Consider the following 23,046-nt stretch of genomic DNA (forward strand, 5'->3'; position numbering starts at 1 on the left):
GCTCTTGTTTGGTCTCTGAGATGCTGAGGCATCTCAGAATTTATACTCCCTGATGGTGTCTCTGCCCCCTTCCTCTTACCACCTACTTGCTTGACTACATTATTTCTCTCTAATTTATGCTCCAGCAGCCCAGACAATGTACAGTGTGTTGTTGTGGTGAAGTATGGTTTTCCCTGTTGTCTGAAATGTGCTTTCTCACAACTGTAAGGTGTAGCAGGAGGCAAGTGGAATTTTCCCAGACTCTGAGACATCCTTCCTTAAATTTCTGGAAAACAAAAATAGTTTAGGAGACAGCATAATCTAAGAAAAGAGTAAAAGTTAGAGATTCCCTGTCTTTGAGATGAAAATAATTTGGAGAAAGAGAGTGTAGTATTTTCCAGGAATCCCGTTCATTCATTTATTCATACATTTAACTGATGTTTACTGAACAGCCCCTATGCACCTAACACTGTCTGGAACCATGGGATTTATTATTGAATATGAATTTTAAGATCTCTATGTTCATGGATCTCTCTCCAGCCTGGAAGAGTTTTATTTAGAAAGCTACAAATTGGTTCTTGAAAGTGTGTCATTCACTTCTTCCCTGGGGACTAGATGTACCATCTAGTAAGAAGTTGTTTTAATGCAGGAAACAGAAAGCTTGTGGTTTGGAACTTCCTTGCTATGCTGTAAAACTGTTTATCTTAAATGATCTGTTTCATTTATCTCCTGCTAATTTTCTCGTCATTATTCACTGACATTTAAACTGCTTTTATTTTACCTTGGTAACATCTTCTTCAATTCTTCCCCTCTGGTCTATGTTATTCTCTTCAGATACCTCTGAGACTTCAGTCATTTGAAGTATAATTATTATTTAAAAATACTGCTGTGGTATCAGTCTCATTCACATAAGTAATGACAGTCAACACAAGATAAATGCAGAATGCTATGTATAGTGATTTAAGGAGCGAAATCAAAATACCACTCTGGTTAATAATCTTGGTGCTCAAAATTTTATTACTAATATCATTTCTTTAGAATAAAGACATTCTGCTTTCTGAATAGAGCCTTGATGCAAATTTGATGCATAGGTGGTTTGGAAGTTATCGTTTACAAAAGTTAGCTGGCCCATTAGATGCATTTGTCTATCTAATACACAAAGAGGTACATGTTGACCCTAAAGGCTCCCTTTGCTTCCATTCTATTTTTCAGTTAATATCTTAGTAACTTTTTCACGTGGCAGCCAGAAACATTGTTTTATAATTAGGTTATATTATTTTGTAGAAGTGTTTAACTCCTTCCCCCTTCACTTTAAAAGGCTTCCTATCAAAAGTACCATAAAATCCAGAGACCTAATAGTTGAGAAGGCTTTATACATAATATGGCCCCTGGTTATGTCTCCTACCATTTTTCCTGTTATTCACTCTCCTCTCTGACAGTAACCTCCCCCTTAAAAATGCCAAGCATCCTACCACTACAGGGCTTTTACATTTTCTCTAAAAGATTGTTTTTCCATCAACCTGCATGTCTGGCTCTCCCTTTAACTGACTCACCCTTTAGCTGCTACCTGCTCAAAGAAATCGTCACTTGTCATTTTATGTAAAATAGAACCTCACACTCTGTGTCTCTACAGATCGCAGTCAATATCTGATATTATATCATGGTTTATTATCTGTTTCCCTTATGAGACTGCAAGCTGCTTGGGGGCAAGAGTTTTGACTTGTCTCCTCTGTGCCTCTAACACCTGCCATAGTAACTGGAATCTAGCATGTATTCCATGAACTAACTGAATGAGTGAATGAATGAAAAATGTGTATAAAAATAAAAGTTCTAAAATATGCAGTGCTATTTATTGGGGTTTGTAGGATTGTTTGGTTAAGTGTATGGCCTTAGATTGCCACATGCAAAGAATAAGGCAATACATAGGGATGGACGTGAGGTCATTTATAAAGGTCATCAGGCATGGTCTTGTTGAGGAGGTCATATGTAGAATTAAATAAAAATGAGAGGAAAGATTTAACCTTGGAAAATTCTGAGAACAGAAAGAATAAGAGCAGGAACAAACTCTGTAAAATAAAAATAAGTTTATCTTCTTTAAGGAAAAGAATGAAGGTCAGTGTAGTAAGCCAGTAGCACCTCAGGAAACCGATCACACAAATCCACTGAGCTTTGGCTTTGTTATCTGTAAACTAAAAATATAACGTCCAATTTATGAGGTTTTTATGAAGAAAAATTATGAATTATAACGTGTAATATAGTATTTGGTACATACTATGCCTTCAATGATATGTAAGGGAGTGACAGTTTGATACATGTCATGAAAAGAGAAAGTTCCTCATTCGATGTAAGGAATTCAGAGATAGTAACTGAGAAGTCATAAGATAATTGCTGGTGCAATGTGACGTGTCTTTTCTCTGAGAAAGAGACAGGAAACTGCAGTCTCCTACAACCTCCTCTAACAGGTTTCATGGCACTAAGACTCATGTGCTCAAGGTTTCTTGCTTCTTAAACCATAATCGAGTGAATGAATATGTATATACACACAAATATACACACACATATATATATGCACATGTTTATATATATGTTATATGTAAATATATCTTTTACATATATGCCCTAAGCCACAGACAATGATACCTAGAAATCGTATTTTTAAACATTGCAACATAGATCAAAATCGATTAACTTTATTTTGTAGTCATTTTTCTTTGCCCTTTTTTATTTTTTTGAGATAGAGTTTCACTCTTGTAGCCCAGGTTGGAGTGCAGTGGCCTGACCTCAGCTCACTGCAACCTCTGCTTCCCGGGTTCAAGCAATTCTCCTGTCTCAGCCTCCTGAGTAGCTGGAATTACAGGCTTGTGCCACCACACCTGGTTAATTTTTGGAATTTTTTTTAGTAGAGACAGGGTTTCACCATGTTGGCCAGGCTGGTCTCAAACTCCTGACCTCTGATGATTCGCTCGCCTCAGCCTCCCAAAGTGCTGGGATTACAAGCACGAGCCACTGCACCTGACCTTTCTCTGCCTTTTTATAAATGGGAACAGTCCACGTATTTTGTTGAAATCAGCACTTGGGTGTGTGAGAGGAGGCAGCCACTGTAAACAAAAAGGCAGTCAATTTGCCGAGCACATAGTTGTCAGCGGCCTCCTAGATAGCCACTGGGCCCCTGCTGCTCAGGGTCTTCTGCAAGAGCCTGAATTAAGGAACTTTTTCTTCGTTTCTCTTCCCTCCTTTACATAATTCTATTTTTCTTAAGTGCCAGAAATCTCTTTCAGATTTGAGAAAACAATCAATTTAAACTCACAATGAATAGTGGTTGCCCGGCACTGTCCTAGCTGCTACCTGTTGTTAATTATCAACAGCAAGCTACTTACTAATTTTTAAGAGTATGCTACTTCACTTGTGAGAATATCCTCTTAGGTACAATAAACTCTATGCCCACGGTACTAATTAATACTTGTTAAGCTGAAGAAACATACCTCTACATGTGAAATTCCAGAGAGAAACAAAGCAAAATGTAGAGGGTCAAGATGCAGTGTGGGAGAGATTTGGGGATCGGGGGTTCTTCAGTGCCCCTTATTTATCAAAACATGGAAGCAAACTTCTTGCGTCCAGCCCTGATGGGTTTAATTAAACAAAAACAAACACATAAAGAAACAAATCTTGTGCAAATAAACCCTTTTCAATCTGTTTATAAAACACAGATGTCAATAACATGTAACTTTTCATTTTAGGGAGACATTATTTGTGTCTTCTTTCATAAATAATATGTAAAAATTAAGTTAATTTCTTTTAGGGCAGACATTATTATTCACATTTCATAGTTTAGCTGAGAAAACTGAGGCTGAGAGAAATTAGTGGGGGGACAAAGTTGGCAGAAGCCATTTAGGGCACCAAAACTCAATGCAGTTCTCCTTCCTGTGTGACCTTATATGAAGATTCTGGGATGAGGCGTCAGAAAGGAAATAAAGATGAGGTAATATGAGCTAGATGCAAAGCGTGCAGAGAAGGCGGAGTACACCGTGCTTATCAGACAGCTGCAGCAGCAGGATGCTTTGGGGTACATGTGAACAGGGACCACAGACTTCCGACCTAAGACAATTTCCGGAGACAATTTGCTCATCTTTTTTTTTTTCCTTTCAATGAGTGAATTAGGTTTCTGAATGGCTTTAATCTTCTTGTGAATCAAAACTTCAATTTAGAATACATCATCCTCTGTTAATACAAATTATGCAAATCGGTAACATTTATTTTTAAACTGCAGGTGCCTGTGTGTTTTCGAATTGTTTACCGTACAGGGTCAGTGAAGGTAACCATGAGTAAGTGGAGTATTTCCAGTTTTAAACACTTTCCTATTTTCTCTACTCTTCAAGTCTTTGAACTTTCTAATTTTCCTCTTCAATGGAACATCTCCTAAAACACAAAAATGAGCGTGGAAGGTGTGAGCTGGCATTTTCTTCTTTTTGACTTGAGTTGGTGAAGGTAAAATACAGTGCTTGTGTACACATAAACTTGAACTCTGAAAAGTTTGACTGTTTCTGAAAGTAAAATATATAAAAGAAGAGCTATACTAAAGATGAGATATAATGCTTAACCACATCTGAGTACTTTACCTAAATTAATTCCAAATTTATCCATATAAAACATTTTTGGAGATTACTCTCAAAGATAATGGTGTGAAAATGGCAAATATACCATATAGAATTTTTGGGTAGGCCAGGGCCTGGGCTACTATGTCGGTATAAAATGTATCCAATTGTACTTGGATCTTGCTTGATAGATGAATTATGAATTTGAACAGAACTGCTTATCCCACTTCCTGTGGATCTATGTGCACCTAACTTACCTAGTGAGAGAAACGCCTCCAGGTGGAAGACATTCTGGGACTTTTATCTTTCCTCTGACCAATCAACCAATGTGAAGTTCAAGTGTATTGAAATACTTCTGATGGATTGGATCGGACTTCACAGAAGCGAGATATTAGGAAAGGAAAATGGAACGCTTGAAAGGGAATTCACAAGAAAGTATGAGAGAGGTCGAAGCAGACATGAAAAATTATAACAGCATAATGTGAATAATTTTTGGCTGTCATATATTTGACAAAATAAAGTAAAATAAACATATCCTAGACAAACGTCTCTTCCAAAACTGAAGCAAGACAAAAATAAAGAATTAAATATTCTATAACTATTAAGTTAATTGAATCCGTAATAAATACACTCTTTTGGGGAAGGAACAAAACAAGACAGCTAAGGCTGGTATGGTGGCTCACGCCTGTAATCCCAGCACTTTGGGAGGCTGAGGTGGGTGAATCACTAGGTTAGGAGTTCGAGACCAGCCTGGCCAAGAAGGTGTAACCCTGCCTCTACCAAAATTACAAAAATTAGTCAGGTGTAGTGGCAGGTGCCTGTAATCCCAGCTACTCCAGAGGTTAAGGCAGGAGAACTGCCTGAACCTGGGAGGTGGAGGTTACAGTGAGTTGTGATCACCCCACTGCACTCTAGCCTGTGCAACAAAGCAAGACTCCATCATCAAAATAAATAAATAAATAAAACAGAAACATCAAAAACCCTGTGTTCAGATGGTTTTATGTTCTAATATAACAAACATTATGAAAAAATAGCAAATTACAATTTATTTGAAAGACTATAAGAAGATCAGATTAAGGAAACCCTACAATCCGGTGGCTCACTCCTGTAATCCCAGCACTCTGGGAGGCCGAGGCGGGTGAATCATGAGGTCAACAGATCGAGACCATCCTGGTCAACATGGTGAAACCCCGTCTCTACTAAAAATACAAAAAATTAGCTGGGCATGGTGGCGCGTGGCTGTAATCCCAGCTACTCAGGAGGCTGAGGCAGGAGAATTGCCTGAACCCAGGAGGTGGAAGTTGCAGTGAGCCGAGATTGCGCCATTGCACTCCAGCCTGGGTAACAAGAGTCAAACTCCGTCTCAAAAAAAAAAAAAAAAAAAAAGAAAACACTGCAATCAAAAGTTGAACAATTGTTCTTACTTATAAAAATAGATGACGAAAACTTAAAATTAAATTTAGAAAATTGTACTCAGCAACATACAAAAAATAATACACCACAGCAAAACTTGGTTTATTGAAGGAGTGTAATGTTGATTTTTCAAATCAGTCAATACAACTTGCCACATTGACAAATTAAGAAAAAAATATATTTCAGAAGATAAATCATATTTGATATCTTTAATCATCAGTCAATAATAAAAGTCTATAGCACACTAAGAATCAATGAACTGCATTATTCAACAGGTTATAGATTATAGAAAATGGTATCCACAAACTACATCATACTTAATGGTGACCAATTGAGAATGTTTCCTGTGAAATCAGAAATGAGATTAGATGCTCAGTACCCCCATTTTTAAGATAATATTTCCTGATATAACATGCAGTAAAGCTAAATAAATAAATAGAAAAATAAATATATAATGATTGGGGAGAAGAGTAAAATATGTTTTAATTATTATTTTTTAAATTTTGAAATAATTATAGATTCACATGAAGTTTCCTTTAAGCTTTTAATTTAATTTAATTTTTTTTTGAGACCGAGCCTTGCTCTGTTGCCCAGGCTGGAGTGCAGTGGCACTATCTCTGCCTCCCGGGTTCAAGCAATTCTCCTGCCTCAGCCTCCCAAAGAGCTAGGATTGCAGGCACCTGCCACTATGCCCAGCTAATTTTTGTATTTTTAGTGGAGATGAGGTTTCATCATGTTGGCCAGGCTGGTCTTGAACTCCTGACCTTAAGTGATCAGCCCACTTCAACCTCCCAAAGTGCTGGTATTACAGGTGTGAGCCACTGTGCCAGGCCCCCTTTAAGCTTTAATCCACTTCTCTCATTAGTAACATCTTACAAAATTAAGGCGCAATATCACAACCAGGATATTGACACTGACACAGTCAAGATACAGAACAAATCCATCACCACATGAATCTTTTTGTTGTCCTTTAAAGCGAAATCCATTTCCCATTTCCCTTTCCAAGCCCTGGTTTATTAAGAAATTGCCCAGCTCTATTCCAGAGTGGCTGTTCCTTTTTACATTGCCATCAACAATACATGAGTGATTCAGTTTCTCCATGTTTTTGCCAGCATTTGATGTTGTCACTTTATTTTAAAAATAGCCATTCTGATAGGTGTGCAGTGATATTTCCTTGTAGGTTTCATTTGCATTTCCCTAATGGCTAATGATGTTGAATATCTTTTTGTGTGCTTAGTTGCTGCTTATATGTCCTCTCGTGAACTATCTGCATCTTGTGCCTGTTCTCACTGATTTGTTTGTGGTTTCACTGTTGTTTTTGAAACAATCAATATGAAATATGAACCCATATTTTCAACTGTTGTTTCTCATACTGCTTGTGCCTGTGGATGTCATTGTTGACATATTTCTATATAAGATTCTGCCCTCAAACTAAAATAAAATAAACCTGAATTTTATTATGCAATCAAATTAGGCAGGACCACTAATGCAAATTCTGTAGTAGATTTTAAACTAATATCTAATAAAATCAAGATTATTTTTAAACTCTAATGTTTAAAACTAATATATAACATACGAACTTTTTAAAAAGATTTCACATAAAAACAATTCACTAATTAGAACAGAAGTGAACTATACTTAGAGGGAATTTTTAATTATGTGACATCAAAGCAGCTAAAAATCTCTGCTATGGTCTCTGCTGTTGTATTAAGACAAATACAACGAAGACAGTTAAATAAGAGAGGCAAAGTCAATTAAATGTGAGTTGCATTAGTGCAGGTGAAACCTTTTGTTCATGCGCTATATTCGCAAGATTAAACCTCTTCTGCAACTAAAAACCCAGTGATAAAGATATAGGGTGCTTTATACTGCTTAAGAAAAAAGTATATTCACTTCTGTGGCTAAAATAACTGTCCAATACTAATAGAACAGGTACAGCAGGAGCTCTACTCTAGAGAATTGGCCTGTGTAGTTGTTTTTATCTGCATAAACTTATGGCACTGGGAAATTTATTCTGGGTAATTCAACTGTATTGAATTTTTCCCTATCTATAGTGAAGAGTGCTTCAATTGTCTTAAACACTAATATGTCATTAATTTATCAATAAGTTCGTACATTGCACAATTTTTTTAATTGCTTACAAGATTCTAAACAGTGTAGTGCATGCACTGTAGGGGGAAAAAGAGAAATGTGTGACCTGGTTCTATTCCTCTAAGTCCTGATGACCTAGATAGAATACATAAGCCCGCAAAATTAAACACAGTAGAAATCACAATCAGTAGGACAATGATAAAAATACATTTTATTGTGATACTGCAGTGTTTCCCAAATAAAAGGTATAGGTTAAAAATTCTTTTTTCTTTTTTTTTGAGACGGAGTTTCGCTCTTCTTACCCAGGCTGGACTGCAATGGAGCGATCTTGGCTGACCGCAACCTCCGCCTCCTGAGTTCAAGTAACTCTCCTGCCTCAGCCTCCCGAGTAGCTGGAATTCCAGGCGTGAGCCACCGCGCCCGGAAGATTTTTTTTTTTTTTTTTTTTTTTTTTGAGACTGAGTTTCGCTCTTGTTACCCAGGTTGGAGAGCAATGGCGCGAACTCGGCTCACCGCAACCTCTGCCTCCTGGGTTTAATCAATTCTCCTGCCTCAGCCTCCCGAGTAGCTGGAATTACAGGCCTGGGCCACCGGGGCAGGAAGATTTTTTTTTTTTTTTTTTTTGAGACGGAGATTCGCTCTTGTTACCCAGGCTGGAGTGCAATGGCGTGATCTCGGCTCACCGCAACCTCCGCCTCCTGGGTTCAATCAATTCTCCTGCCGCAGCCTCCCGAGTAGCTGGAATTACAGGCACGAGCCACCGCGCCCGGAAGATTTTTTTTTTAGACGGAGATTCGCTCTTGTTACCCAGGCTGGAATGCAATGGCGCGATCTCGGCTCACCGCAACTTCCGTCTCTTGGGTTCAATCAATTCTCCTGTCTCAGCCTCCCGAGTAGCTAGAATTACAGGCGTGAGCCACCGGGGCCGGAAGATTTTTTCTTTGTTTTTTTTTTTTAGACGGAGATTCGCTCTACTAACCCACGTTGGAGTGCAATGGCGCGATCTCGGCTCACCGCAACCTCTGCCTCCTGATTTCAATCAATTCTCCTGTCTCAGCCTCCCGAGTAGCTGGAATTACAGGCGTGAGCCACCGGGGCCGGAAGATTTTTTTTTTTTTTTGAGACGGAGATTCGCTCTTGTTACCCGGGCTAGAGTGCAATGGCGCGATCTCGACTCACCGGAACCTCCGCCTCCTGGGTTCAATCAATTCTCCTGTCTCAGCCTCCCGAGTAGCTGGAATTACAGGCGTGAGCCACCTGGGCCAGAACATTTTTTTATTTTTATTTTTTTCAGACGGAGATTCGCTGTTGTTACCCAGGCTGGAGTGCAATGGCGCGATCTCAGCTCACCGCAACCTCCGCCTCCTGGGTTCAATCAATTCTCCTGTGTCAGTCTGCCGAGTAGCTGAAATTACAGGCGTGAGCCACCGGGGCCGGAAGATTTTTTTTTTTTTCGTGACGGAGATTCGCTGTTGTTATCCAGGCTGGAGTGCAATGGCGCGAGCTCGGCTCACCGCAACCTCCACCTCTTCGGTTCAATCAATTCTCCTGTCTCAGCCTCCCGAGTAGCTGGAATTACAGGCGTGAGCCACCGGGGCAGGAAGGTTTTTTTTTTTTTTTTTCCAGATGGAGATTCGCTCTTCTTACCCAGGCTGGAGTGCAATGGCGCGATCTCGACTCACCGGAACCTCCGCCTCCTGGGATCAAGTAATTCTCCTGCCTCAGCCTCCCGAGTAGCTGGAATTACAGTCGCGAGCCACCACGCCCGGAAGATTTTTTTTTTAGACGGAGTTTCGCTGTTGTTACCCTGGCTGGAATGCAATGGCGCGATCTCGGCTCACCGCAACTTCCGCCTCTTGGGTTCAATCAATTCTCTTGAATCACCCTCCCGAGTAGCTAGAATTACAGGCGTGAGCCACCGGGACCGGACGATTTTTTTTTTTTTTTTTTGAGACGGATATTCGCTCTTCTTACCCATGCTGAGAGTGCAACGGCCAGAGCTCCGCTCACCACAACCTGCGCCTACTGGGTTCAATCAATTCTCCTGTCTCAGCCTCCCGAGTAACTGGAATTACAGGCGTGACCCACCGGGGCCGGAAGATTTTTTTTTTTTTTTTTTTTTGAGACGGAGATTCGCTCTTGTTACCCATGCTGGAGTGCAATGGCGCGATCTCGGCTCACCGCAACCTCCGCCTCCTGGGTTCGATCAATTCTCCTGTCTCAGCCTCCCAAGTAGCTGGAATTACAGGCGTGAGCCACCGGGTCCGGAAGAGATTTTTTTTTTTTTTTGAGACGGAGATTCGCTCTTCTTACCCAGGCTGGAGTGCAATGGCGGGAGCTCGGTTCGCCGCAACCTCCGCCTCCTGGGTTCAATGAATTATCCTGCCTCAGCCTCTCGAGTAGCTGGAATTACAGGCGTGAGCCACCAGGGCAGGAAGTTTTTTTTTTTTTTTTTTTTTTTTTGGGACGGAGATTCGCTCTTGTTACCCAGACTGCAGTGCAATGGCGCGATCACGGCTCACCGCAACTTCCGCCTCCTGGGTTCAAGTAATTCTCCTGCCTCAGCCTCCCGAGTAGCTGGAATTACAGGCGCGAGCCACCGAGAGATTTTTTTTTTTAGACGGAGTTTCGCTCTTGTTACCCAGGCTGGAATGCAATGGCGCGATCTCGGCTCACCGCAACTTCCGCCTCTTGGGTTCAATCAATTCTCCTGTCTCAGCCTCCGGAGTAGCTGGAATTACAGGTGTGAGCCACCGGGGCCAGAAGATTTTTTTTTTTTTTTTTTTTTTTCAGACGGAGATTCGCTCTTCTTACCCAGGCTGGAGTGCAATGGCGAGATCTCGGCTCACCGCAACCTCCGCCTCCTGGGTTAAATCAATTATCCTGTCTCAGCCTCCCGAGCAGCTGGAATTACAGGCGTGAGCCACCGGGGCCAGAACATTTTTTTATTTTTATTTTTTTCAGACGGAGTTTCGCTCTTGTTACCCAGGCTGGAGTGCAATGGCGCGATCTCGGCTCAGCGCAACCTCCGCCTCCTGGGTTCAGGCAATTCTCCTGCCTCAGCCTCCCGAGTAGCTGGGATTACAGGCACGCGCCACCGAGATATTTTTTTTTCAGACGGAGTTTCGCTCTTGTTACCCAGGCTGTAATGCAGTGGCGCGATCTCGGCTCACCGCTACTTCCGCCTCTTGGGTTCAATCAATTCTCTTGTCTCAGCCTCCCGAGTAGCTGGAATTACAGGCGTGAGCCACCGCGCCTGGAAGATTTTTTTTTTTTTTTTTTTTTTTGAGACGGAGATTCGCTCTTCTTACCCAGGCTGGAGTGCAATGGCGCGATCTCGGCTCACCGCAACCTCCGCCTCCTGGATTCAATCAATTCTCCTGTCTCAGCCTCCGGAGTAGCTGGAATTACAGGCGTGAGCCACCGGGTCCGGAAGATTTTTTTTGTGTGTGTGACGGAGATTCGCTGTTGTTATCCAGGCTGGAGTGCAATGGCGCGAGCTCGGCTCACCGCAACCTCCACCTCTTCGGTTCAATCAATTCTCCTGTCTCAGCCTCCCGAGTAGCTGGAATTACAGGCGTGAGCCACCGGGGCAGGAAGGTTTTTTTTTTTTTTCCAGACGGAGATTCGCTCTTCTTAGCCAGGCTGCAGTGCAATGGCTCGATCTCGGCTCACCGCAACCTCCGCCTCCTGGGTTCAATCAATTCTCCTGTCTCAACCTCCCGAGTAGCTGGAATTACAGGCGTGAGCCAATGGGGCCGGAGGATTTTTTTTTTTTTTTTTTTTTTTTTGAGAGGGATATTCGCTCTTGTTACCTGGGCTAGAGTGCAATGGCGCGATCTCGACTCACCGGAACCTCCGCCTCCTGGGTTCAATCAATTCTCCTGTCTCAGCCTCCGGAGTAGCTGGAATTACAGGTGTGAGCCACCGGGGCAGGAAGTTTTTTTTTTTTTTTTTTTTTGAGACGGAGATTCGCTCTTCTTACCCGGGCTGGAGTGCAATGGCGCGATCTCGGCTCACCGCAACCTCCGCCTCCTGGGTTCAATCAATTCTCCTGTCTCAGCCTCCCGAGTAGCTGGAATTACAGGCGCGAGCCACCGATATATTTTTTTTTTAGGCGGAGTTTCGCTCTTGTTACCCAGGCTGGAATGCAATGGCGCGATCTCGGCTCACCGCTACTTCCGCCTCTTGGGTTCAATCAATTCTCTTGTCTCAGCCTCCCTTGTAGCTGGAATTACAGGCGTGAGCCACCGGGGCCGGAAGATTTTTTTTTTTTTTTTTTTTTTTTTGAGACGGCTATTCGCTCTTCTTACCCAGGCTGGAGTGCAACGGCCAGAGCTCGGCTCACCACGACCTCCGCCTTCTGGGTTCAATCAATTCTCCTGTCTCAGCCTCCCTTGTAGCTGGAATTACAGGCGTGAGCCACCGGGGCCGGAAGATTTTTTTTTTTTTTTTTTTTTTTTTTTTTGATACGCAGTTTCCCTCTTGTTACCGAGGCTCGAGTGCGATGGCACGATCGCGCCTCAATGCAAACTCCGCCTCCTTGGTTCCAGCAATTCTCCTGCCTCAACCTCTCGAGTAGCTGGAATTACAGTCATGAGCCGCTGGTCCCAGATGATTATTATTTTTTTTTTGTTTGAGACGGAATTTCCCTATTGTTATCTAGGCTGGAGTGCAATGGCAGGATCTCTGGTCACCGCAACCTCCGCCTCCTGGGTTCAGGCATTTCTCCTGCCTCAGCCTCCTGAGTAGCTGCGATTACAGGCACGTGCCACCATGCCCAGCTAATTTTTTTTTTGTTTTTTTCCAATATGAAGGAATTTATTCAGGCTCCCGGGCGAGGTTCTGCTTTCCGACAGGAGAGGCCAGAGAAGTCGCAATTTTTTGTATTTTTAGTAGAGACGGGGTTTCACCATGTTGACCAGGATGGCCTAGATCTCTTGACCTCGTGATCCACCCGCCTCTGCCTCCCAAATTGCTGGGATTACAGGCGTGAGCCACCGCGCCTGGCCAGGTATTTTTTTTTAAAGTTTTTAATTTCTGGTGAGTATCAGTCTATAAAACTAAGAATTATATGGCTGCCAACTGACTGAAAACAATACTTTACGATTTGAGCTAGTGAAATTGCCACATATGATCTTCTAATTCCATTGTCTGTCTCAAGAATGATTTTTTAAAATGATTTCTTTTTGAAATGCTACATTCTCATTTGAAAGAGTTTCACACAACCTACATGGGAATCTGGATTGTCATAAGACGTGTGGTTTTAAAATGGTACGTTTGTATTTCTGTTGTGTACATCAAGATCAAACATTCATTTCCTGAACTGGTTCTCCAGAACACAACTTGACTTGTAATGAACACTCAATAAATGATTGGTTGGATAATCAAATCAACATCTTAGTTTCATCAATGTTGATTTTATTTAAAAATAATTGATCTTCTGTACTCATCAATGAAACAGAAGGATGAGGGAGGGAGAGCAGTTGAGACTGAGATGATGACAAGCAGACCTCATTCTGCAGTGGATTTCCTACACTCTACACTTCTGAATGCTTGGAAACTCTTAACCGCACTCGAAAAATGTTGGCATTTCCTACGCAGAAAATGGAAGTTAAAGAAAGTCCATATTTCTATATTACAATAACTTACACTATAAAACACAGATGACATACATTTCTTAAGCTATTCAATTCATAGATAATGGAGACACATTTAGGTGAGCAGATCTAAAAGAAGTGTTAAGCTGAGTGTGATTGTGAGATTCAGTCTAATATCTGATACAATGATTTTGTAATGATATCAGTTGACATATCTGTTGAAATGAAAGGTGGGAGAGTTTCTCATGAGCTACTGAAACTTATTGCATGATGCTGAGAGAGAGGCTGGTCCATGTGATTAGGTCAGATGTGTTTGCTAATTGTGGCTTAGGAAAGTGAGGTTCCTAACCACTCTCAGAGACTGGGAGATAGGGACGCTAAATTTTATAACATTTACATTTAATACATATTTAATAATACATAATAAAATCTTTAAAATGCCAGTTTTGTCTTTTCTCTAGTTTGTAATATTTTGTTTTCAGCAAACCATTGTTTTTAGAACATACATTTTGTGTATTTTAAAAATGTGTTAAAAATGTTAGACCAAGTCTCTTTTTACCACCTTCCCTTTTTATCTACCCTTTACTGCCATTTACATCCACACATTCACCCACACATGCACACACACATACTGACCAAAATTAGTTTAGAAGGACAAATGTGATCTTTGAAGTAAAACGTCAGCCTATATTAGTAAAAGCGTCATGCCAGTTTGAATTGTATTTATAATCCACCCCGCCCCCTTTTTTTAAAACATGACGTTTCACTCTGTTGCCTAGGCTGGAGTGCAGTGGTGAGATCTTGGCTCACCGTAAACTCCACCTCCCAGTTTCAAGCGATTCTCCTACCTCCTCAACCTCCTGAGTAGCAGGAATTACAGGCGCCCTCCACCATTCCTGGCTAATTTTTGTAGTTTTAGTAGAGATGAAGTTTAAACGTGTTGGTCACGCTGGTCTTGAACTCCTGACTTCAGGTGCTTTGCCCGCCTCGGCTCCCAAAGTGCTGGGATTACAGGCGTAAGCTACTGTGACCGGCTTTATGATCCTTTTAAGAAGAAAGAACTTCCCGGATTTTTTGAAGAGACTATTCTGTATCCATTTTATAATTTTGTGGCCATCAAAAAAATATGTCCAATCATAGACACAGTGAATATAATAAATGGTAGTTTAAAGTGTTGACTCTTGGTCAGGTGTGGTGGCTCACACCTAGAATTCCAACACTTTGGGAGTCCTAGGTGGGTGGATCACTTGAGGTCAAGAGTTCGAGATAATCCTGGCCAACATAGTGAAACCTCCCTCTCTACTGAAAATACAAAAATTAGCCAGGTGTAGTGGTGCATGTCTGTAGTCCCAGCTACTTGGGGAGGCTGAGGGAGGAGAATCAGTTGAATTTGGGAGGCCAGGATTGCAGTGAGCCGAGATCGTGCCACTGCACTCCAGCCTGAGTGACAGAGCAAGACTCCTTCTCAAAAATAAATAAAATAAAATGTTGAATTTTACAAGTCTTTGTTCCCATTCTAATTTTTTAATGCAATCACACCCTCTACCAAACAGCCTTATTAAACTAATTCACTCATAATAAAATTCTTAAGTAACCGGAGAATTCCACAGGAATTTATATTGCTCTTTTATGTTTAAGAAAATTAAGAGCCTGAAAAAGCTGATGTGTTCTGTAAAATTGAATTATTTTCTTTTTCTTGTTTTTCTTTTTTTTTTTTTTGAGACGGAGTTTCGCTTTTGTTACCCAGGCTGGAGTGCAATTGCGTGATCTCGGCTCACGGCAACCTCCGCCTCCTGGGTTCAGGCAATTCTCCTGCCTCAGCCTCCTGAGTAGCTGGGATTACAGGCACGCGCCACCATGCTCAGCTAATTTTTTTTGTATTTTTAGTAGAGACAGGGTTTCACCGTGTTGACCAGGATGGTCTCCATCTCTTGACCTCGTGATCCACCCGCCTCGGCCCCCCAAAGTGCTGGGATTACAGGCTTGAGCCACCGCTCCTGGCGAATTTTTTCTATACAGTTCCACTGGTTTGCAGTGTTTTACCTTTGTATTAAAGCATACAATAAAACTTCGGTTTTATGTTGGTTGATGAAAATTTTTCTTTTAGCTACTGCTGCTGAAACCATGGGAAAAAAAGGGTTAATTTCCAGAACGAATTAATCATTATTTAAATGTCAGAGAAAAATTGCAAGAGATGGTGTTAAAGAGGTAGAGAAAGTGTTATTTAAGGCTACTGCAATAGAGGGGAAAGATTGAATTCCACTCTGTTGAAACAAGAGGAGGGAGAGTTTTGCATGAGCTAGTGAAATCTACTGCATGATGCTAGGGGAGAGGTTGGCCAGTGTGATTGGGCCAGATGTATTTGCTAATTGAGGATTAGGAAAGTTAGGTTCCTAACCTCTCACAGAGACTGGAAGATAGGGGTGCTCTCTTTCTAGATGATTACCTTGCACTGGGATAGCTCCCAGGTCCTTGGGAGAGACATTTCTGCATTGTGAAACTGGCCAGAGGCTAGGGAATGATTTATATCTCAAAGGGGCAATTTCAACTTCACTGAAGTGAGTGATCTTAAGAAGTGCAAGTGAGGGACCCAGAATCAGAAGAAAACCTGCTTAAAGTTTTGTCTAGCTGGGGAGAAAGTTCAGGCTATTGTCTCATGGTCATAAGCAACAGATGAGAACAGTATGATTTCTTTTAAACATGGTGATGTGACACATTATTTCACACATTTATACATCATACATTATATAATTAATATAAGTCCATCAGTCTTGGACTTCTAATGAAACAAAAATGTGTTTTTGTTTTGTTTTATTAATAGCATCAACCAGCTAGTGAGACAACAGGGAACAACCAGGTCCTAATTTAGACAGGATCAGAACTAGAACTAGAAACTAAGAAACTGGAACGAGGAATCCACCCTTCAGAACTCTTTTCAAGTCAGGAAATTTGCTTTCTGGAGAAAGCCACCAAAAGTCTGAGCTGCACATTTGGGAGCCCCAGGGACTTAGGGGAAGAAACAGTGTTTTTTAAAGCTTCTCAAAAGTGGGGACCCTGGTTAACCACTGAGGTTGTCTGGAAACCCAAAAGACTGCTTCCTGAAAGAAAGGATAAAACAGAATTAAACTTGTCATAACACGTACTATAGCGTAGAAACTCCAATCCTTAAAGCAGTATTAAGATGCTCACTTTGGTTGCACACGTTCTAAAATTGGAAAAACACAGATAAGATTAGCATGGTGCCCGTCCAAAGATGACATGCAAATTGTGACACATTTCCTATTTAAAAAAAATAATATTGAGGTATTAATACCTTAAAATTGTTTTATTAGTAGTTCTGAGACTACGAATTCCCCCAGGCACCTGACCAAGGAAATTTTTCTCTAGGGTAAGATAAAATCAGCTGAGGAGTCAGCAATATTATAGGTTTAAACCATCCTTAAGTAATATTTTACCCCTTAAAACATAATTGAAATAAATTGTCACTGAACAGAAGAGCAATGCTATGAAGTCATAAGCATTTCAAGACTCAAACTCTTAAGAGTCTGGAAGAAACAGATATAGCACAAATCAGCACATCTAGGTGACAACCAAATACTCGTAAAGGAAGAGAGGTAATGTTATGGCATCTACATTGAATAAAGTATTATACTTTGCCATATTTTGTTTGTCTCATAAGACATTATATTCTTTATAGCTTGCAAATATTAGTTTTTTTAAAAAAATCACCATACTTGCATGTTTAATAGGACTTGATTCAGGATGACTTTATATTCTGATTTACAGTACAAATAAGAAGAAAGCTTTTACAATTACATTAGGAAATGATAAGGTGGAATAGAACTGACCCTATAGAAGCCGGGTGTTAAAGGACCTCCAGATTTCATCCAGTATACCGTGGCAATAATACAGCTAAGCTAAGAGAGAAGACACTTTGGATGATCTATTAAAGACATATGGTTCCATCATGTAACCGTATACCCTGGAGGAGTCAAAGATGAGGACTTTGAATCTGGGTTCAGTGAGTCAGAGTCATTCCTAGTGTGGACATGTCACTGCTCGGATTGTGATATTTAGGTGGCACACATATTTCACACAACATGGTCCAGAACTGCAAGAAACTGCTTCATTCCATGCTCTATTAAACGTTAGTTTTTTTTTTATTATTGCATTTTAGGTTTTGGGGTACATGCGAAGAACATGCAAGATTGTTGCATAGGTGCATACGTGGCAGTGTGATTTGCTGCCTTCCTCCCCTTCACCTATATCTCGCATTTCTCCCCATGCTATCTCTCCCCAACTCCCCACCCCCCCGCTGTCCCTCCCCTATTTACCCCCAACAGACCCCACTGTGTGATGCTCCCCTCCCTGTGTCCATGTGTTCTCATTGTTCAACACTTGCCTATGAGTGAGAATATGCGGTGTTTGATTTTCTGTTCTTGTGTCAGTTTGCTGAGAATGATGGTTTCCAGGTTCATCCATGTCCCTACAAAGGACATGAACTCATCATTTTTAATGGCTGCATAATATTCCATGGGGTATATATGCCACATTTTCCCTGTCCAGTCTATCATCGATGGGCATTTGGGTTGGTTCCAGGTTAGTTTGTTCTAATGTTCATGGTTCAATTCAGTTCAGTGAGAGGAGTATTACTGTTTACATAATTTTCACGTTAATAATTAACTTTAAAACTTAATCACTCACAGACCAGATGTGGTGGCTCATGCCTGTAATCCCCACATTTTGGAAGGCCCAAGTGGAAAGATGGTTTGAGCCTAGGAGTTCAAGACTAGCCTGGGTAACATAGTGAGAACCCCTACTCTATAAAAAAATCAAAAAATTAGTTGGGCATGGTGACGGGTGCCTGGGTTCCCAACTACTTGAGAGGCTGAACATTGAATGAGCCCAGGAGGTCAAGTGAGGCTGCAGTGAGCTGTGATGGTGCCATTGTACTCTAGCCTGGGGCAACAGAGGAAGATCCTGTCTCCCTCCCTCCCTCTCTCTCTCTCACATACACATACATACACACACACACACACACACGCATGCACAACTAGTCATTCACAAGAGGTGCAGTTAAGCCTTAGTTCTCTCTGAGTGACTTCTGACATAGTGTGTACAGATAAGGTTTAATCTTTATTATTTAGGAAGTATATTACTTGAGAAACAGATTAAGCTCCTGTAGCAACAAGACACCAAAATATAATGTCTTAGTAAGAAGCACTTTATTTCTCTCTTGAGTAACAGTGTGCAGTTGAGGGATCCCGGCTGCTGGGAGGCTCTCCTCCATGCCTTCTCCCAGACACCCATATTTAGTGACTCTTACTCGCATCCATGCTCAACATGTGGCCTCTATATCTGGTTCCATGAAAACTGCAACAATGTTATTTTCCAGGCAACTTCAAGGGGGAGAGGAAGTGTAGGCAAGTTTGATCTTTAAAATGGTAACCAAAGGGTAGTATGGCTATATAATTTATTGTCTAAACCAGAGCAACTTTGAAGAAAAAAAAGCGGGGAGTGCTGAAAATACTTATATACTTTTTGAAATATGTATTAATTAGCTGACAAGTTATTTTTCATTGTATCAGTAGATCTAAAAAATTGTTCTACAGAAAAAATAGTTTCAAAAATAGCTTATGTTCACATGCCTGCTGCCATGGAAAGGAAAGTGTTGGCTGTGTTGCAGGCATCCTGAGAGGGCTGAGAAAAGAGAGACTGGTTATATTACTGGACATCGTTCGGATATCAGCTTCCATTACAGTGGGAGCCCCTCTCGCTGTGCCCACACAGATGTCTCCTGTACTGTGAGAAGAAATCAAGGGAGAATCTGGAAGCACAGAAACTATCCAGGCCTACTTTAATGCAACCATTAATACCATAGCTTAATAGAAAAAAACTGGGATTAATTCTAAACTAAATAGGGTGATAGGAAGACTGACAGAAAACCTAGTTTTTAGTTGAGTCATCATGTATCCTGCTAAATTTCAAGGAGTGATTCTTTTGGAACAAGGAGAGAGGAAATGCTGTGTAAGTCAATTGCGTCTGTCTCAGTGCCTCCATGACTTCCCTGCTTCAAATAATGATTTCTAGTCCTTTAAAGACATAAACAGAAACAAAATACTTACACAGTGTAAGCAAAGGAGTATCATTTCAGGATAAGACTCAAGGGCAAACTGTTGCTGTTACTGATGCCTTTTAATAATACTTATATAATAATTGTGCTATAAAGCATGTATGTTACCATGAAGCTATAGAAATATCACCAAGAAATGCATTTAATTTGAAACTAAATAATCTCTGGGGTTTATTACCAACAATGATCTTCTGTGGTTTTATTGTGTTAGCCATATTAATGAATGACAAAAATATGTTTTGGATATAAATATGGGTAGAATATTTTGAAACTGACTCAAGCAATAATTCTTTGTCTTAAATATAATATTTCCATTTTTAGAAGCAATTAGCTAGAAGAAATATATTTCTTAGAATCATACCCAAATCCAAACATAAAATATAATTCCAGATCTATCTTTCTCCAGCCCAGGCCTCTCCTATTGTCCCATTTGTTTCATGTGTGTGAAAAAAACAGGAAACTGCTAACCGAGACAACAATGCAACGTGTCAAAAGTAATCAATATAACAAAACATAATTCTGTTTGATATTTATTCAAAACAGTGGGCCAGGCACGGAGGCTCACGCCTATAATCCCAGCACTTTGGGAGGCCACAACAGGTGGATCACAAGGTCAGGAATTTGAAACCAGCCTGGCCAGCAAGGTGAAACCCTATCTACTAAAAATACAAAAATTTAGCTGTGCATGGTGGCGCATGCTTGTAGTCCCAGCTACTCCAGAAGCTGAGGCAGGAGAATTGCTTGAACACAGTAGATGGAGGTTGCAGTGAGCCGAGATCACGCCACTGTATTCCAGCTTGGGTAACAAAGCAAGACACTGTCTCAAAAAAAAAAAAAAAATGCTATATGACTTGCTTTGGTTACTGTTTCAGAGTCATTAACTTGAATAGTTTGCATTGAGCTCTTTCATTGTACAATTTCTCTTTGATATATTTATGAAACTTTATCATGCCATGTTACTAGCAAACTATGATAGAAATGGAAATAAAAGATATCAAAATTACATTTCCATTTTGCTTTTGAGACAAGGTCTCCCTACCTTGCCTAGGCTGGAATGCAGGAGTGTGATCACAGCTCACTACAGCCTTGCCTTCTTGGGCTCAAGCAATTCTCCCACCTCAGCCCGCTGAGTAGCTGGGACCACAGGCATGCACCACCATGCCCAGCTAACTCTTAAAATCCTTTCTAGAGATGTGGTCTCACTATATTGCTCAGGCTGGTCACAAACTCCTAGGCACAAGTGGTCCTCCTGCCTCAGTCTGGCCTCCCAAAGTGTTGGGATTACTGGCACGAGCCACTGACCCAGGCCTCAAATCCCATTTGTTACACAATTACCTTGTGCCAAATGATGGTCACCCTTAAAGTATTACTTAAAATAAGATTTTCTTTTAAAGCACATTTTTTGAACTGTAGAAATCTGATCTGCCTTAGAGGCACTAAGTCAGTATATTGAGTGAAGCCTGGACTTCAAGAGTATTAAAAGTTGCACAGAGAGTTGGAGGGAGGCAGGGATTCTGGCTGGGTTGGTGTGCTGAGACGCAGCTAGTGCATCCCTCTCCTCTCTGAATCAGAGTTCAAGTCCCGCGGACACTGCAGCCATGAAGCAGAAACGGTCCCCCGGTCAGTCGTGGCTACATGTCAGTGCGTTCTGATCGGGGACGTGCAGGGTGGGAAGCCCACGATGTTACAAGTGTTAGTGAAGGATTGCTATCCAGAGACCTATGTGCCCATGGTGTTGGAAACTTCCACAGCCTGTTTGGAGACAGAGGAACAGAGGGTGGAGCTTAGTCTCTGGGATACCTCGGGATCTCCGTGCTACGACAGTGTCCGTCCACTCTGCTACAGCGACTGAGACATTGTTTTCACATCAGCGGTCCGGAGACAGTGGACAGCACCAAGAAGTGGGGGACAGACACCATAGATTACCGTCCCAGCGCCGGCGTTTAGCTCCTTGGCTGCGAGCAGACCTGCGGCCTCGATGGAGCTGTCCCGCCGGAAGCAGGCGCCCATCTCCTATGAGCAGGGTTGTGCTGCAGCCAAGCAGCTGGTGCAGAAATCTACCCGGAAGGCTCGGCCTTCACCTTAGAAAACAGCATCCACAGCATCTGCGGGAGGCATCCACGGTGCATCTGAGCAAGCCTAGCCCAGTGCCCCGAAGAGCCCTGTGCGACGCCTCTGCAAACCACTGCTCCGCCTCCCCAGTGCCCTGAACTCATCTCTTCTACCTTCAAGAAGGAAGAGGCCAAAAGCTGTTCCATCATATGAAGCCAGATCGGAGGGGGAAACAACCCCCTATTTCCTCCTTTGGAGTGCAGAGGCACGGGGAGAGGGAGGATGGGACGATTTAGGACACCGGACATGCGTTTTTCTGATGGCCACGGAGAGGGCTTTGGAGGAGACAGGAATGGGGTGAGGCAGGAGACGGCCAGGCATGAGGACCTGACACTGAGAGAGAACCAGCATACCCCGAGCCTGGCACTAGGCTGTGGAGGGGGCGACTACCCCAGTGCCCCCCACTCCAGAGGAAGGAAAGCTGTGGGGGGTGGGGCATGCTGGCCTCATGGGCGTGGGGGCCTACAGCAGCCTCACTTTCAGCATCATGCCTCTTCCACACAGCGTTTCCACGCAGGCCAGGGCACGGGAGGGGTCCCTGAGCCCTTCCCTTCCCCTCTAAGGAGGCAGCAGAGGAACGGAGAGTGGGGAAGCCAAGTGGCAGCCCCCTTGGGGGCTTAGCCCAGGGGCTTCATAACTGCAATCCGAAGTGCAGGAGCTGGTCAGAGCCGCTGAGAAGGAAACCTCATCTTTGCATAGCCCATGCCTCACAGAGTGGTGACAGCACACATTCACATGCTTCTCACCTAAGTCCCCGGAGTTGAAGCCCCAGACCCCTTTCTCTTGCAGAGTGTAGGGGTGGTGTTGGTGCAGAGGCGGGGCTGGGTGGGGGTCACCAGATTTTTTTCTACCCTTAGAGCAATACAGCTGGCATTTGTTTTATAGACTCTTGTCTTTCAAATTGGGGGAGGGGAGGTGTTTCAACCTGTTATGTGTTCTGTATTTAATGAAGAAAATCTCTTTATTAATGAAAATATAATACAAATAAAGAACAAAAGGTGCACAGATGATTTCAATGTTCTACTGTTGATAAGAAACAGAGCCTGTGGGAATGAGAGAAAAATAGTGTTGTATGTTAGGCTCTCCAGAGAAACAGAGGCAATAGGATATGGAGATGTGTGTGTGC

At 42.1% G+C, this 23,046-nt stretch overlaps 1 non-coding gene and 1 pseudogene across 1 annotated transcript; both read left to right on the top strand.

The window, feature by feature from the left end:
* The first annotated feature begins 4,297 nt into the window (after positions 1-4,297).
* On the top strand, positions 4,298-22,073 carry LOC105713166 (rho-related GTP-binding protein Rho6-like; annotated as a pseudogene).
* On the top strand, positions 16,859-16,962 carry LOC135268826 (U6 spliceosomal RNA). The gene has a single exon (XR_010337162.1). It is a non-coding gene; the product is annotated as a U6 spliceosomal RNA (small nuclear RNA).
* Positions 22,074-23,046: the final 973 nt, after the last annotated feature.

This window comes from Aotus nancymaae, unplaced genomic scaffold, assembly GCF_030222135.1.
Source record: "Aotus nancymaae isolate 86718 unplaced genomic scaffold, 86718_ANA_hifiasm-v0.15.2.pri h1tg000043l, whole genome shotgun sequence".
NCBI lineage: Eukaryota > Metazoa > Chordata > Mammalia > Primates > Aotidae > Aotus > Aotus nancymaae.